This window comes from Balaenoptera ricei, chromosome X (assembly GCF_028023285.1).
Source record: "Balaenoptera ricei isolate mBalRic1 chromosome X, mBalRic1.hap2, whole genome shotgun sequence".
Lineage (NCBI taxonomy): Eukaryota > Metazoa > Chordata > Mammalia > Artiodactyla > Balaenopteridae > Balaenoptera > Balaenoptera ricei.
The window spans coordinates 5,149,314-5,163,992 of NC_082660.1; the positions used below are offsets into that span (position 1 = coordinate 5,149,314).

A 14,679-nucleotide genomic window follows, 5' to 3' on the forward strand; every position below is an offset into this window, starting at 1 on the left:
ATTCAGAATTTTTGGCATGTAAAATTGCGATATTTCGCAATGGGGGGAGAGAGACACAAGCAGTCCATCCACGACCCAAACCCATGACCGTGACATCTTGAGTGCCTGCAGAATTTAATGAAGAGAGAAGGTGGTTCATGTCCGTACTTGTGTTTTGGGTGGTCTGATCCTGTGGCTAAGAAATATCTATGCCTCCACCATGAGATGCACAATTTTGTTTGAATTCCATTTCCTGCAACCTCAGTAACGCAGGACGAGGCGTAACCAGGTCACGTCGGAGACTGGGGGTTAGGGGCACAGCTGGAGAGAGTTCCAACGTCTGAGCCACCAGCCCCTCCTGAGGAAAGGATTCACCTGTGCAGGGAGCACTTAGGTCACCTTCAGGCGCTGAACATCGTCCAACAATATCATGCGGATGCCTTTACTGATCCGTCCTCAGCTGTGGTCCATCTGCCTCCCATTCATCTCTTTCGGGAACACGTCTGAACATCTGCTCTTGGCTCAGGGTTTTCTCGATCCCACAAGAGTGCAGGTCAATGGAATACCCCACCCCACCGGTACCCTGACCCCTCCGGGCACTTTGGAGAGAATGTGTACAGGGTGGCTCAGGCTTTCTGACAGGGGACTCTGATTTCCTCTGTGTGTCTCCACTGAAGAATTTCTAAGATCCAGCAGCATGTCCCCAGCTCCTCTTTAAGGTCTACTGTTTCAGATTTTAATCTTTCTTTTTCTTAAAAAAGAGAAATGATTCCCGCCCCCACCCCCCACCCCCCGCCCACTGCCTGGGAATGGCTTAAAGTTGGAAAACAAACAGGATTCTTTCTTTTAATGCGGATTTCTCATTCCAGAAATTGCCAAAAATCTGTCACATTGTTTTAGGAAATAGTCTCATGAAAGAATGCACCAGCATGTTAGTAACGTGTTAGGATTATTGCTATTATCATACAAAAACTATATAAAGCCACTGTTAGGAACTTACGTTTGGAGATGATCACGTTTACTCAGAGTTGAACATACTCAATGCAGATGGACTTTTACAAAACATTTCATGATGTAAGAACATGTGTTTGAGGGTGAAATAACTTGAAGGAGTTTTACAGATGATGTGAATACATAGCTTTGTATAGAATTAATTGTTTAATCTGTACAATGGTAACAGCCAATGAAGAATACCTATACCTCTGGAGCTACAGTGAGCTTTAAAGTATTTGCCTCAAAATAACTTGGATCACCCTTATGTGTCACGGTATTTGAAAATCAGGTTTATTTGTCATAATCATCATTACCATAGACTTCAGACCGCTTACCATCTGAAAGTTTTGCTTGGAATGTACAGCAGGAAATTGGAATTCCCATCGGTGTGACCTCTTGAGTTGTATGTGCAAACCTTAGTGGGTTTTGAAGCTTTAAACAAATTCTTTTTAAAAAATCTTTGTATTTCTAGCATTTCGTAGATGTTAAAGGCTAAGCAAACACTAACCTATAGACAGGGCATTATTTGACGATGTCAGTATCACTGCATGAAAAGCAAAATCACAACCTACACATCGAGGTAATTAAGGATTAAAGACAGGAAACAGATTTCAGGTAGCCCTGAAGGACATCCAGTGAAGGGTAAAGAAACTGGAAAAGTATTTGGCATCTGTCTGAACAATGCGACCTGTGAAGTGATTGCCTCTGTGCGGGTTTCTCAGAACCTTGTCCTGATGTTAATGCAAAATTAAAATAAAATTTTCCTTGGCAATTCAACATTCTGTGCTCTCGTGCCGTGCTTTCCCACAGGACTCAATTCAGCAAGCGTGCGGAGTGTTTCCTATGTTTGGGGCATGATGGTAATTGATGGGGAATATGGGTTTAGTTCAGCAAATATTTATGGAATGTCTGAGGCTCCGGGGAGGGGTAGGAAGTATAGAGATGGGTAAGAAATAAATAGCCCCTGACTTTCATGATTAGAGGGCAGGGCAAGGGCCAAGTTATCCATCACGCACACGGCCTCTTTTCAGGGGCTCACAAAAAAATGTCTAATGTCTTTTAACATCAGAAACAAAAAAACTGAACATTTGGGGTTGAAGATCATAGACACACAGGTACCAACGCAGTCGTAAAATGGAATTCTTGTGTGTTTTAATATGGTTTATGTTTTTATGTAACCTGTCGTTATCTTGAATCTTATGCATATGTTTCCTTCCTGGGCCTTGGAAGTCTTAACCGGTCCTGGACCCAGATGAAGCAGCTTCTTTGCTCAACAGATGTTTGGGGCAGAGAAGAGTCTAAATTTTGATACGACAAACCTTGCCCTCTCTTCTCTACCTTTCCACTGGGTTCCCTGGGAAGGCAGAAGCGGAGTCAGACTAAACCGCTGAAGCCATGAGAACAAGGAAGGAATGCAGTGATGCCGGGGCTCAGATGAGCTCTCACTGACCCAGCCATCCTGCATAAAAGCTAAACCACGCCCGTCGGGAGGCGGGCTGACCCGTGGGTCATAGTAGGGAGAGGTGTGCGTGGATGAAGGATGTTGCTTTGCACGGGCTCCTGTGCAATACACGCCAAGCTTCGTCACCTCCTCTTTGGCCCTCAGAGGACGTCAGGTGTGATGGCAATGACCAAGTGCCCCGTAAACTATAGCTGCCTGTCTCCTCTCACCTCCCACCCATCTGGGCTGTCCTGGCCTCAGTCAGGACAGCGTGGGTGCCCTGGCCATCCTTGGTGTTCCGATGCCACGCACCGGGTCTGTGTTGCTACACTTGCCTCTAGCTGACATCACTTCCTACCATCTCTTTGTGTGATGGGCTCCGAGCTAAGTGATCGTAACTTACCAGTATTTAAGAGTGTCAAATATTATGTTAGAGGAGCCTTTTCAATTAAGGAAACGTCCACTTACCTAATTAGAACACAAGCAACTTGAAAACGACCCGTGTGTTCATGCAAAGGAAATATTGTCATGAAGCAGTTTCTCAGTTTTCTGAGAACTCAGTGGACCTTACATCTAGGAGAGCCTCAAATGTTTGCCCTAAAGGCGGTTCTCCTCATGAAGTTCAGATCCTCTAAATGACCTCTCAGGGTACTGCTGTTTATCTTACCCATCTTCAAAGAAGCTGATTGTCAAATGAATGTATAATATATTCAAAACAGAAATAGACTCACAGACATAGAAAACAAATTTATGGTTACCAAAGGGGAAAGGGAGGGGTAGGATTCAATTAGGAGTTTGGGATTAACAGATACACACCACTATATACAAAACAGATAAAAAACAAGCATTTACTATATACCACAGGAAACGATATTCAATATATTGTAATAACCTATAATGGAAAATAATCTGAATATATATATATATATATATGAGTTACTTTGTTGTACACCTGAAATACACAATATTGTAGATCAGCTACACTGCAATTTTTTAAAAAAAGGCAGATTGTATGGTTTACCCAATGAGCAAACATAATGACTTTCATATGGTGGTCTGGGATATAAAATTGGCCTCCCTGGTTACATGAGGATCTCAGGTTTCAAACTGTATTACCTGTGCTGAGGGATGGTGGTGTTTTTCTGAAGGCCCAATTTCCGATGAATATATTATTATAAATATGAACTGTGAATTGCCTGTCAAAATTTATGTTGTCTAAATTTAACACAGGGTGCAAAACTAAGTCACACACAAAGATATGACATATTCGCTAGAGGGCAGGGCCCCTCAGTAACTGCATGTGAGGCAGAAACTGTCTCATAGCTCTTACGTACGGTTTCATTGCAATGGGTATCGGGCAAGAAGACATATCCCACTTCTTTTATCTTTGGGACCATAAAGACACTCAGGCCTGGCCGGAAGTTCCCCGCACCATCCTCTGTTTGTAGCTGCAGAATGCAGAATATCCAGGTAAGGACTCTGAGATGGTCCTAAGGAATGGTGATGCCATGATGGTAATGAAATAGCCTGGATCCCTGAGTCACCACCTGGGGCAGCTGCAGAGAAACCCCCCTCCCCTCATCAACAGGTGGCTGTGACCTGAACAGGATCTAATCTTTTTTCTAAGCCACCGAGATTTGGAGGCTGTTAGTGCAACAGCAGCTAGGGTTACTTAGCTTGACTAATAACACTAAGCTTGGCCGCATTATGCAAGCTTGACATTCTGTGATCATTTTTTGGATTGCAAAAAGATTTTTTCCGATCTGCTGGTGTTGCTTTGAATAGAAGCCTATGCACTAATTTTTAATTTTGATTTTATGTTGGGAAGAACCCTTAACATGAGATCTGCCCTCTTACCAGATTCTTCAGTGTACAATATTTTTAACTACAGGCACAGAATTGTACAACGGATCTCTAGAATGTATTCATCTTGCATAACTGAAACTTTATACTTGTTGATAGGAACTCCCCATTTTCCTTACCCCGCCCCCCCGCCCAACCCCTGGCAACCACCGTTCTGCTCTCTGCCTCTATGAGTTTCCTCATATAAGTGGAATCATGCAGTATTTGTCCTTCTGTGACTGGCTTATTTCACTTAGTGTCTTGTACCTAACATTCATCCATGTTGTTTACTGAAAGATTGCCCTCATTTTTAAAGTTCAAGGGTGTCTATTATTAAAAAACAAAACAAAACAAAAGGCAACAAGTCTTGGTGAGGATGTGGAGAAATTGGAACCCTCTACATCGTTGGCGGGAATGCAAAATGGTGTAGCAGCTGTGAAAAACAGTATGGAGATTCCTCAAGAAATTAAAGATAGAACTACCATAGGATCCAGCCACCTCACTTCTGGGTATTTATCCAAAAAATTGAAATCTGGATCTCAAAGAGATATCTGCACAACCATGATCATTGCAACATTATTCATAATAGCCGGTATGTGGACAGAATCCTAAATGTCACTAACCGATGAATGGGCAAGGAAATGTGGTATATGCCTTAATTCTTTAAAGACCGTCAACCATATGAAGGTGGGAAACAGAGAAACTTAAAGATAGAAGTATACTGGACACTACCACCACCTGCCCACAGCCCAGAATTGTGGAGAAGTGATTCTGCAACTACAGTGTGAGTGAGTGAGAAACAGAGTTGCTTGCTTTATACAACCAGCAATTTTTTCATTACTTAAATATTGAGATCCTTTCTCAAAGTGGAATACTACATTTTGCATCATGGATTATAGGAAAATAGCAGATTTCAAAATATATATGCCTAGGAATGATGGTATTTCTAATAGTAAAATCTTCTCATGATTACCTTTTTATAAAATATTCTGGCTAGCAGATATTTGGTCCTGTCCAAAACGCCCAAGGAGACATCTTGGTCCACACCAAAAGGTCCTTGATATTTGGTCCTGTTCAAAATTGTGTGGCATGGACCAAATATCTCATGGACATTTTAGATAGGACCAAATTTCAAGGACCTTTTGGCATGGACCAAATGTCTGATGCACCAAATGTCTTACAAAAGTTTTGGACAGGACCAAATATCCTCCTGCAAGGAATGTTTTTTTAATTCCCTGCAAACTTTATCACTTTTGAAATACTTTCAAAAATATTTCCTGTGAATATGTAAAAGACTCCTGTGAATGTGATATTTTAGTTTTGTTGATCAGATTTTAGTCTTAGAAAAAGATCAAAAGATGATGTAATGTTTTTATGCCAACTTCTTTCAGCAACCATTGAAATAATGCCGTGTAACTAAATGTTTAGTATTTCCAATTAATCCATGAGATGCTTATTTCCTGTGCTTTTCTTTAAAAGTCAACATTGAAAACATTCAGTTAATGCAGAGCATCAGTTTCATGTTAAAATCTGAGGGGCATTTCTGCAGCAAGGTTTGAAAGCAGCGCTGTCTAGTGCCTCTCAGCGAAGGTGACAAGTGCCATATGAAAAGGTTGGGAGAAGTTAAGAGTTTCAGATAATTCAGAAAAGGGCACTCGTGGCATTTTACCAGGCGAGGCAAATGTATCGGGTCAGTAACTGCTATGAGAGAGAGGTATGAGACAGCGCATCCATTAGAGCTTGTATCAGGGAGACGTATTCCCAGCTGTAGCATCAGAAGCAGAGCTAAAGTGAGTTTCTGCAACACGTTTCATCATCCTGAAGGTGAGGTGGGAAACGGTCCCAGGGCCCATGCGTTGCTGTGATAGGCTGGCTTATGGGATGATGTTTGGTTAGACTCATGCATCCCAGGCTTGATTCCAAGTGCGTCTGTGCGTTCATTGACTTAATCTTCACTCCATCTCTATCAGATAGATGTTATGATTGTCTCGTTACAGATGAGGAAACAGATATAGAAAACAGGATGTAAATAGACTGCTTTATGCTCAGATTTATGCCGTGATGTTTTGGTTAAAAAAAGTAAATGGATAGATTTTCATGGTCTCCATGTATGACTGTGTGTGCTGTCTACTGCACAACTCCAGGGGTGACATGAACACACCACCGTAGGAAGAGTGCTTCCTAAATTTGTCCAGTGTGCAACCTGGGCCACCATACGTAGCAGGCTTGGTTAGATGGTGACATTGTACAAAGAGCTGGATATGTAAGTCATTGATAGAACTCATTATTTTGATTGGCCTGCCAAGGAACACAGGGGGGTGCTGCGTGAATTCAACCCACACATTGAATCTTTGAGCTGGCCTACAGACTTGAGACACTTCCAGAGGAAAGAAGCGATCTGAGGCTACTGACCATTAAAATGGAGTTCAGATTAGTGGAGTTGGTTTACTGCATTTAAAGAAACAGGCATGTGGTTCTGTGTTTGTTCATTTACTGTTTACAGCCCTCACTGTGGTGTTTGCTGAAGGTCTGTGGCTTGTTCCACGGTCCAGGCACATTTTAAGATTGTGTTTTGGAGGAAATGTCACCTGTCACTTCAGGGCTGCAGCATCAGTTGCCAGTATCACAATTTCCCAGCACTCTTTCCACATCTCACATAGAGGCTGGTCCCCCAGACTGGTCTCAGGGTGAGGATGACACCAAACAGAGCCCCAGATGACCCTCGATGACCATATAGGGTGAGCAAGGAATAATCCTTTGTTCTTAAGTGACCAAGGGCTTAGATGTTGTCACTGCACCCTTAAGTACCTTCTTCTTGACTAACTCATGTCACCACTCTGTTTCTGCAAAGGAATAATGATTAAAGTTTGCCAGATACTTCATCACTCATTTTTTTCCCTTACATTCGAACATCTGCTAAGGAATCCTGGGGCATTTTGAACACTGGAATGGTTGAGGCTTAGGCAGGCTTAGAGAGATATTTTAGGTAGTTGGAGGAGAGGAAAACTGAGGATGGCTTTGGGCCAGGATGAAAAACAAACAAACAAAACACAAAAATTAACATTTAGGTTGACTGAAGCTTCAGAAATGTACACATCTCCTAACCTTTCCTGAGTGGGCTTCAGGGAGGTAAATAATCACTTCACTGGGTGACATCTTACAGGAAATGGAAATTTATCAACGACTGTGCAAGTTAAATGTTTCTGCTTTAACAATAACAACAAAGCCTGCATTTAATGCCATGTTAAATATGTTGAAAATGTTTCATCTTGTTTAATTGTATGTTTAAAATTTTTGACACTATATTGAAAGTAAAAAGAATATATAGTAGGAACAGTGATATATTTTAAATGCCAGTAAACCGTCTTCTGACCTTTCATCCTTTGAATTGTTTGCCCTTTTTATTTTCAACCCAATAATGTTTAGTGAATTCTGGTGCCAAAAAAAAAAAATTATATGGTGCTCTTGTTTTCCCATGACAATGTTTTAAAGGGCGACTTGTGTTAGGGAAATATTTAAAGCCATATTGCGTAATTTCCATCACAGCAAGGCAGTGTTAAAGACTTTCCAGGGCTATAAATGGTTCTGCTCATGTATAGTTGTTTAAATTCAACAGTGATGACAATTAGAAGAGAACAACCAAGCAGAAATGAGACGGTGACTTAGGCATTATAGTGGGAGCAGGGGTTGGAGGCGAGAGGAAGATTGGTGTTCAATACAGAAGCAAGCCTTAATCATCCCCACTTCTGTTTATGGTGCATTTCTCTTAAAAGATGAAAAAGTATAGGTCAGAGGACTGAAGCTGCCGTGGGTCGCAGTGTGGCAATTATCCCATAATAGTCCATCTTCAGTGATTCTAGATAAGGCATGAGAAAGCACTTGATGAATGCTTCTGTCCAAACAACGGTTTAGCTCCGGCACAGACAGAAGAGCCAGAATTTCAGACCTTCACCTCTCACTGTCTTGTATGTCTAAAACGTGCAGGAATCCAGTGTCAACTCATCACTTACCATGCTTTAAAAATACATATTTCCCTGCAAAAGATGGCCTCTGTGCTTCTCTGCTCCAAGGAAGTTTTCTAGAAGTACAAGAAATCCCTTCCGAAGATGTGGAGATTTATTCTAGGCAACGACAATGCTCTTGGATTATCTTTCGATGAGATCTGGCCACGAGCAGGGTCCCTAACAGTTAGATGGCATGCTGCCCTTTCTAGAAATTAATGGCCGTGACAAAACTGATTCTGCAGCAGCCCCGGAGACTACGTTAACGCGTTCTCAGTGAATGGCCTACGTACTGAGCACCGCTCATCCGATTTGAAACATTCAGCAGTAGCACGGAGCAAGCCCTGTCCTCTCTCCTTCTGGAGTTCATCTAGACTAACCACCTTGGCCGGGCTTCTCATTTCTCCTCTTTGGAACATAACCACAGAAATTTGCACGCTCTGGAAAGAAAAGAATTTGACCGAGTGAATGAATGGGACTCTGAATCACTAATTTTGAGGATTGAATTTCAACATAAAAGAATTCAACCTCTGTAATGTAAGTCACGCCAGTGCCTGAGAAGGGAGGATGGTGACAAAGGCGGCTGAATTGTAAGGCACCGTTATGATTAAACACGATTATTTAATAGAACACATTTAATTCTCCTAGCAAGAGAGGATTACCCAATTAGAAAGTGTTTTCGGCAGTACCATATTAAGATCCATTCTGATGTATCTTTCCTACTGTTTTAATTGTAGTGTGTAAGGACAAATGCAAACTGCGATAGTACCCTAAACCATTTCCTAGTTGGTCGATGAATATTCCTGAACCATAAAATATGGATTTGCCAATGTAGGGAGTTAATCACATTGCCCTAGAGTTTCTTCTCTCTTGGCAGATAAGTACAGAGTTCTTTCCAGCATGGAACTCAGCTCTCTGATTACTGCGTGGTCCATTGTAGTTGCCAATTACTTAGGTGTTAGAAAAGCAAGACATTTTCATCACGGACGTGGACATAGAGCAGACTATGCCTTTTGATTTTTTACATTAAATGTGATATTAGTAAAGATCATTTATGTATAATTCGCATGGGGTTGCATTGTGGTTGTGCTGACAGGAAGATGCTTCCACTCTGCCCTCGGAAGCCTCAGCACTTTGAAATGAAAGCTTGGAATGAAATAATGTAGTATGTTTCCTGAGAGAGGCACAGATGAAAATTTACATTGTAAAATTCATTCTCATCAGTGTTATTCCAAATGGAAAGACAGGATAGAAAGACTGCATGACAATTGCTAACCATAATTTGTTTAAAGCACTATATTGTGGAAAACGGCAAACAAACACAAAAGTAGAAAGACTGCAGTATTGAACCCTCCATGACCTCATCCCCAAACTTCAAACACCATCACCATCGTGCTCATCTTCAAACACAGTTGCAGTCACAATATTCCCTGGTGGTCCAGTGGCTGAGACTCCGCATTCCCAATGCAGGGGGCCTGGGTTCGATCCCTGGTCAGGGAACTAGATCCCACATGCCGCAACTAGGACTTCGCATGCTGCAACTAAAGATCCCACGTGCCGCAACTAAGACCCGCGTGCAGCCAAATAAATAAATGTTTTAACAATAAATAAATAAATAAACAAAAAAGTTTGCCTAGTCCTCCCTGATCAGAACATAACCATTTTAATGTTGCAAGATAGACTACGGAAATGGCTACATTTTTCTCCAGAGTGTCTGTATTTTCATAGGAGTAAAGAGTAAAGATGATGAATAGACATAGATGGTATCAGGGTTCTCTGTGTGTCACACCATCTCGAAACTTAGTGGCTTCATACAATACCCACTTACTTAGCTCCTGATTTTGTAGGTTGACATTTAGGTGGGGCTCAGTGGGGTGGCTCTTTCCTGTCTAGGATTATCTCCGTGGATCTTGGCTCCAGCATCTGTAATTGGTGGATGAACAGCTGGGGTGACTGGTTTATTATGGCTTCATCCGTGAAGGTGGGCAACATCCAGGGCCCCTCTCCATGTGGCTCCCTCATTCTCCAGCAGGCTGGTCCAGGCTTGTCCTCAAGGCTGCCATTCCGGTGGTTTCAACATCAGCAGGCAAGGGCAAGCCCAGGTGCAGAGAGTTTGCAAGCGTCTGCTGGTGTGTGTTTGCCGCTTTCCATTGCAAACAGGTTCCGTGGCCAAACCCAGATGCAAAACGTTGATAAGTAGACCTCCGCACTTACAGGGCGTAATTGCAAATTCACATTGCAACAGGACGTGCACACAAGGGAGGGGAAATCTGTGGCTAGCATTACAATCTACTTCATAAAGTTTTATCAATGAAAGCAAAAGGAAATGACATGGACAGCAGTGAAAATGGCAGAGTAAGCACCTCCAAAATTTCCCTTCTCCATAAAATCAGTGAGACAGCTAGAAAAAGTTGTCAGAGATAACTTTTACAGGAATCTGGAAATTAACCAAAGGCTTGCAGCAATCCGGGCAGCAGTTATTCGAGGAAAATAGTTGAATCTCAGTAAAAAAAAAACAGTAGGCTTGGTGGTGTTTTAACTTGCCAAGTGCGATCCATCATTCTCCAGCCTTGAAAAACAACATCCCCCGGCTTGTCTAGCAGGCAGCAGAGGGAAGGAACAGCCTGGGCTCTAGCAAACCCTCATTCCTAAGGGATGGTTTATTTGTCTGTTTTTGCCCTGACTTGGAGCTTGCCTAGTGCCAAGAGCCTTTCTTTACCTGGAGAGAATAAAGTGCAACATTGAGGATGAACATTGAAAACATTGTGGTAAGAGAAAAATATCACAGACAAGAAACCATATATTCTATGATCCTGTGAAGACATTTCAAGACTATGCAAATCCATAGTGAGAGAAAGTAGATTAGAGGTTGCCAGGGTTCAACAGACTGAATATTTATGACTCCCCAAACTTCTTCTGTTGAAATTCTAACCCCCTGTCGGATGGCATTGGGAGATGGGGCTTTTGGGAGGTGATTAGGTCCTAAGGGTGGAGCCCTTATGAACGGAAGTAGTGCCCTTCTAAAAGAGACCCCGAAGACTTCTCTCTCCCTCCTGCTACTATGTGAGGACACAGCAAGAAGACACTGTCTGTGAACCAGGAAGAGGGCCCTCACCAGACACCGGATTCTGCCGGCACCTTGATCTTGGACTTCCCAGTCTCCAAAATGGTGAAAAATAAATTTTTATTGAAGCTACTCAGTCTACAGTATTTTTCTTATAACAGCTCAAAAGGATTAAGACAGAGGCTGAGAGTGGCTGGGAAGTGGCCTCTAATGGGTGCAGGGTTTCTCTGTGTCCTGATGAAAATGTTCTGAAATTAGGTAGCGGTGATGGTCACACAACTTTGTGACTGTCCTAAAAGCCACCAAATTGTCAATGTTAACATGCTAACTGGGACTTCCCTGGCAGTCCATTGGTTAAGACTCCGTGCTTCCAGTACAGGGGGCACAGGTTTGATCCCTGGTCGGTGAACTAAGATCCCACAGGCCGCATGGTGTGACAAAAAAAAAGTTTAAAAAAAAAATTAAATAAAATGCTAACTATTATGAGATGCAAATTGTATCGTAATAAAAAAAATGAAGTCCATTATTTCAATAACTTAAGAAGCAAAAAGTAAAGTAGCTCTCTTTTAGCCTTCAGTGATTCAAAGTTGACTCTCTACATGTACTTTATGGCAAAATTGTTTAACTTTTACACCATCTTTAGGATGGAGTCCTGGGCTTTTGATGGCACTTTCTGTTTGTTTGTTTTTCGTTTGCCTTGATGAACAAACCCCAGCTATGTTCCAGCTACTCTTCATGCCTTGAATGCCCCCTTCTCTACCCACTGACTCGTCTCCCCAAATTGAGGAGCCATGATTTATCTTAGAATTCTCAGTTCAGTTATCTCCTCTCTAGGAAACATACTGTGTCCCCATGTTAATGCATAACCACTGCTATTGTGTCTTCTGTAAGATGTGGATTCAGCGAGATGGGTTTTAGACTTCCAGCCCCTTGAGGGAGGAACCGATTTTTATTCATCTTTACATCTCACGTGAACAGAATGATGCCTGAAACCTTCACAGGAATTTTTCATCTTCTCTGGACACTGGGAAGGTTGTACCTGCCACCACGTCTGGAGCATCGAACCCGAGGCCAGTCTACCCTGTCCATTCTCCCACCTCTCTGCACACATTGCCCAACCAGCTTAAAAAAAACAGAGTGGTCCCAAAGGAGTGGGAAACTTACATCCACACAAAAGCCTGAACAGGGATGCTTGCAGCAGCTGTATTCATAATTGCCAAAACATGGATGCAAGCAAGGTGTCCTTCAGTGGGTGAATGGAGAAATAAACTGTGGTCCATCCAGACGATGGGATATCATTCAGTGCTGAAAAGAAATGAGCTATCAAGGCATGGAAAGACATGGAGGGACCTTAAATGCTTATTATTAAGTGGAAGGAGCCAATCTGAGAACACTACATACGGTATGATTGCAACACTGTGACATTCTGGAAAACATAAAGCCATGGAGAGAGTAAAAAGATCAGTGGGTGCCAGGGGATGGAAGGGAGGGGTGAATCAGTAGAGCACAGAGGATTTTTTAGGGTGGTGAAACTGTACTCATACAGAATAGATACTATAATGGAAACTGTATTCATACAGAATAGATACTATAATGGTGGATACTTGTGTCATTATACATTTGTCCAAACCCATAGAAGGTACAAGACCAGGAGTGAACCCTAATGTAAACTACGGACTTGGGGTGATGGTGATGTGTCCACATAGGTTTATCAGTTGTAACAAATGTACCGTCTGGAGGGGGGTGTAGATGATAGAGGAGGCTGTGCAGGCGTGAAGGCAGGGGGTGTAGGAAATCTCTATATCTTCTGCTCAATTTTGCTTTGAACCTAAAACTTCTCTAAAAAATAAAGTCTTCAACATACACATGCACACAGAGTGGTGATCATCGGGCTGAAACCTGACCCTTTCAGCTTCTCCTGGATCCCGAGGGACGGAGTGAAGTCTCCTGTCCAGAGCGTGTTTTCTGTTCCTGACTTGAGTCTAGGACCCAGGGAAAGTTCAGAATCTGCTATTATAGGATATTCAACCCCAAGGAAGAGCCATTCCTACTCCAGGGAGTGTGTCTCACTTTGCCTCTGTGAACAAGACTCCCCTTTGGAGCCCAGCAGAGAGTCCAGTGTGAGCAATGCCCCCAGGAGGTGTGCACTATGGCCATACCCAGCTCTAATCCATTCCTCTTCTCCAGATCTCTGGGCATCTCTGTCCTACTGTCCAGCTTCTTGGGGGCTCCACCTGACAGCTTCAGGTGCACAGATTCTGGCCACTCTTCTTGATCTGGCTCTAAATATTTAACCCGGCTCCCGACTTTCATCCTCAGCTTTCCTTCAGTCCTCCAGTTTGGTTCAGTGGTCTCACCTCTGCTGTGGGATTTTCCCCACTGCACATAATTATGTTTGTTCCCTTTGAATGAAAATTTGTGGCCCCTCCTCAAGTCATGCTCACTAGCTGCTATGATTCTCTCTTTGCCACCCCCCCATCCCTCCATGAGTCTTTATCAAACCTCTTTATGCCTCCTTTATACAATCCAATGATTTCTGCAATCTGAAAAAATTCTTAATAAGTCAATATGATCTTTCAAAGAAGGACACATTTTTGGACACTCTCCTCTTGAGAGACCTCTAGCAGCTCAGCTACCATTCAGAGTGGTCCAAACTACACATGTAAAAATGGCTCTCTAAGAAAGAATTGTTCCATAAGAATCATGCTGATCTAAAGTTATGTATGCAAAGTATGCATTTAATTTCTCATTAACCTAAAAATCTCAATGAAATAACTGTGTCGTGTACATTTGTATCCACTTCTTCCTTTAGTGGACAGTATCTAATTTTTCTTTGTGCTACTTTGAAATAAATATCTCATGGAATATCCAATAATAGCAGATTCTGAACTTTCCCTGGGTTCTAGATCCCAAATGATATATTGGTGTATTTGGAAAGTTAGATTTTTAGCAATAAAAAATCGAAATGCAAACTTAACTAGCTCTGGGAATAAAAATAGTGGAGCAACAAAGCAAAAAGTGCTTTTTTTGCAGATAACACAGGCTTAAAATAGCTAAACTCATGTTGGGTTAGAAGATAATAATAGGAACAAGGCCTTGGCCTAATTAAAATCATTCCAAAAGCTACATAACATATATTCAACTTTCAGTTATCTCAAAGATCACAGAATTGGGTGTTTGTGAATGATAATTAAACTTTAGCCGTAGAATTAAAGCCTTAAAAACTGGCAAAAACCAAATCTGTATGCGTTTGTCCTACCCCTTCAATCAAATTGATTGTTTAATTCTTCCTGTATTGTCTGAGCTGTTTTTGCATTTAGGGGATAAAAGACATGAAACAATTTTGCTAAGGCTTGTTG

General features: G+C 42.1%; 1 protein-coding gene across 3 annotated transcripts in view; it reads left to right on the plus strand.

Annotated features, from left to right (window-relative positions):
- The window catches only part of STS (steroid sulfatase), a 639,557-nt gene that overhangs the window by 176,502 nt on the left and 448,376 nt on the right, over positions 1-14,679 (plus strand). The gene's annotated exons all lie outside the window — the stretch shown is intronic.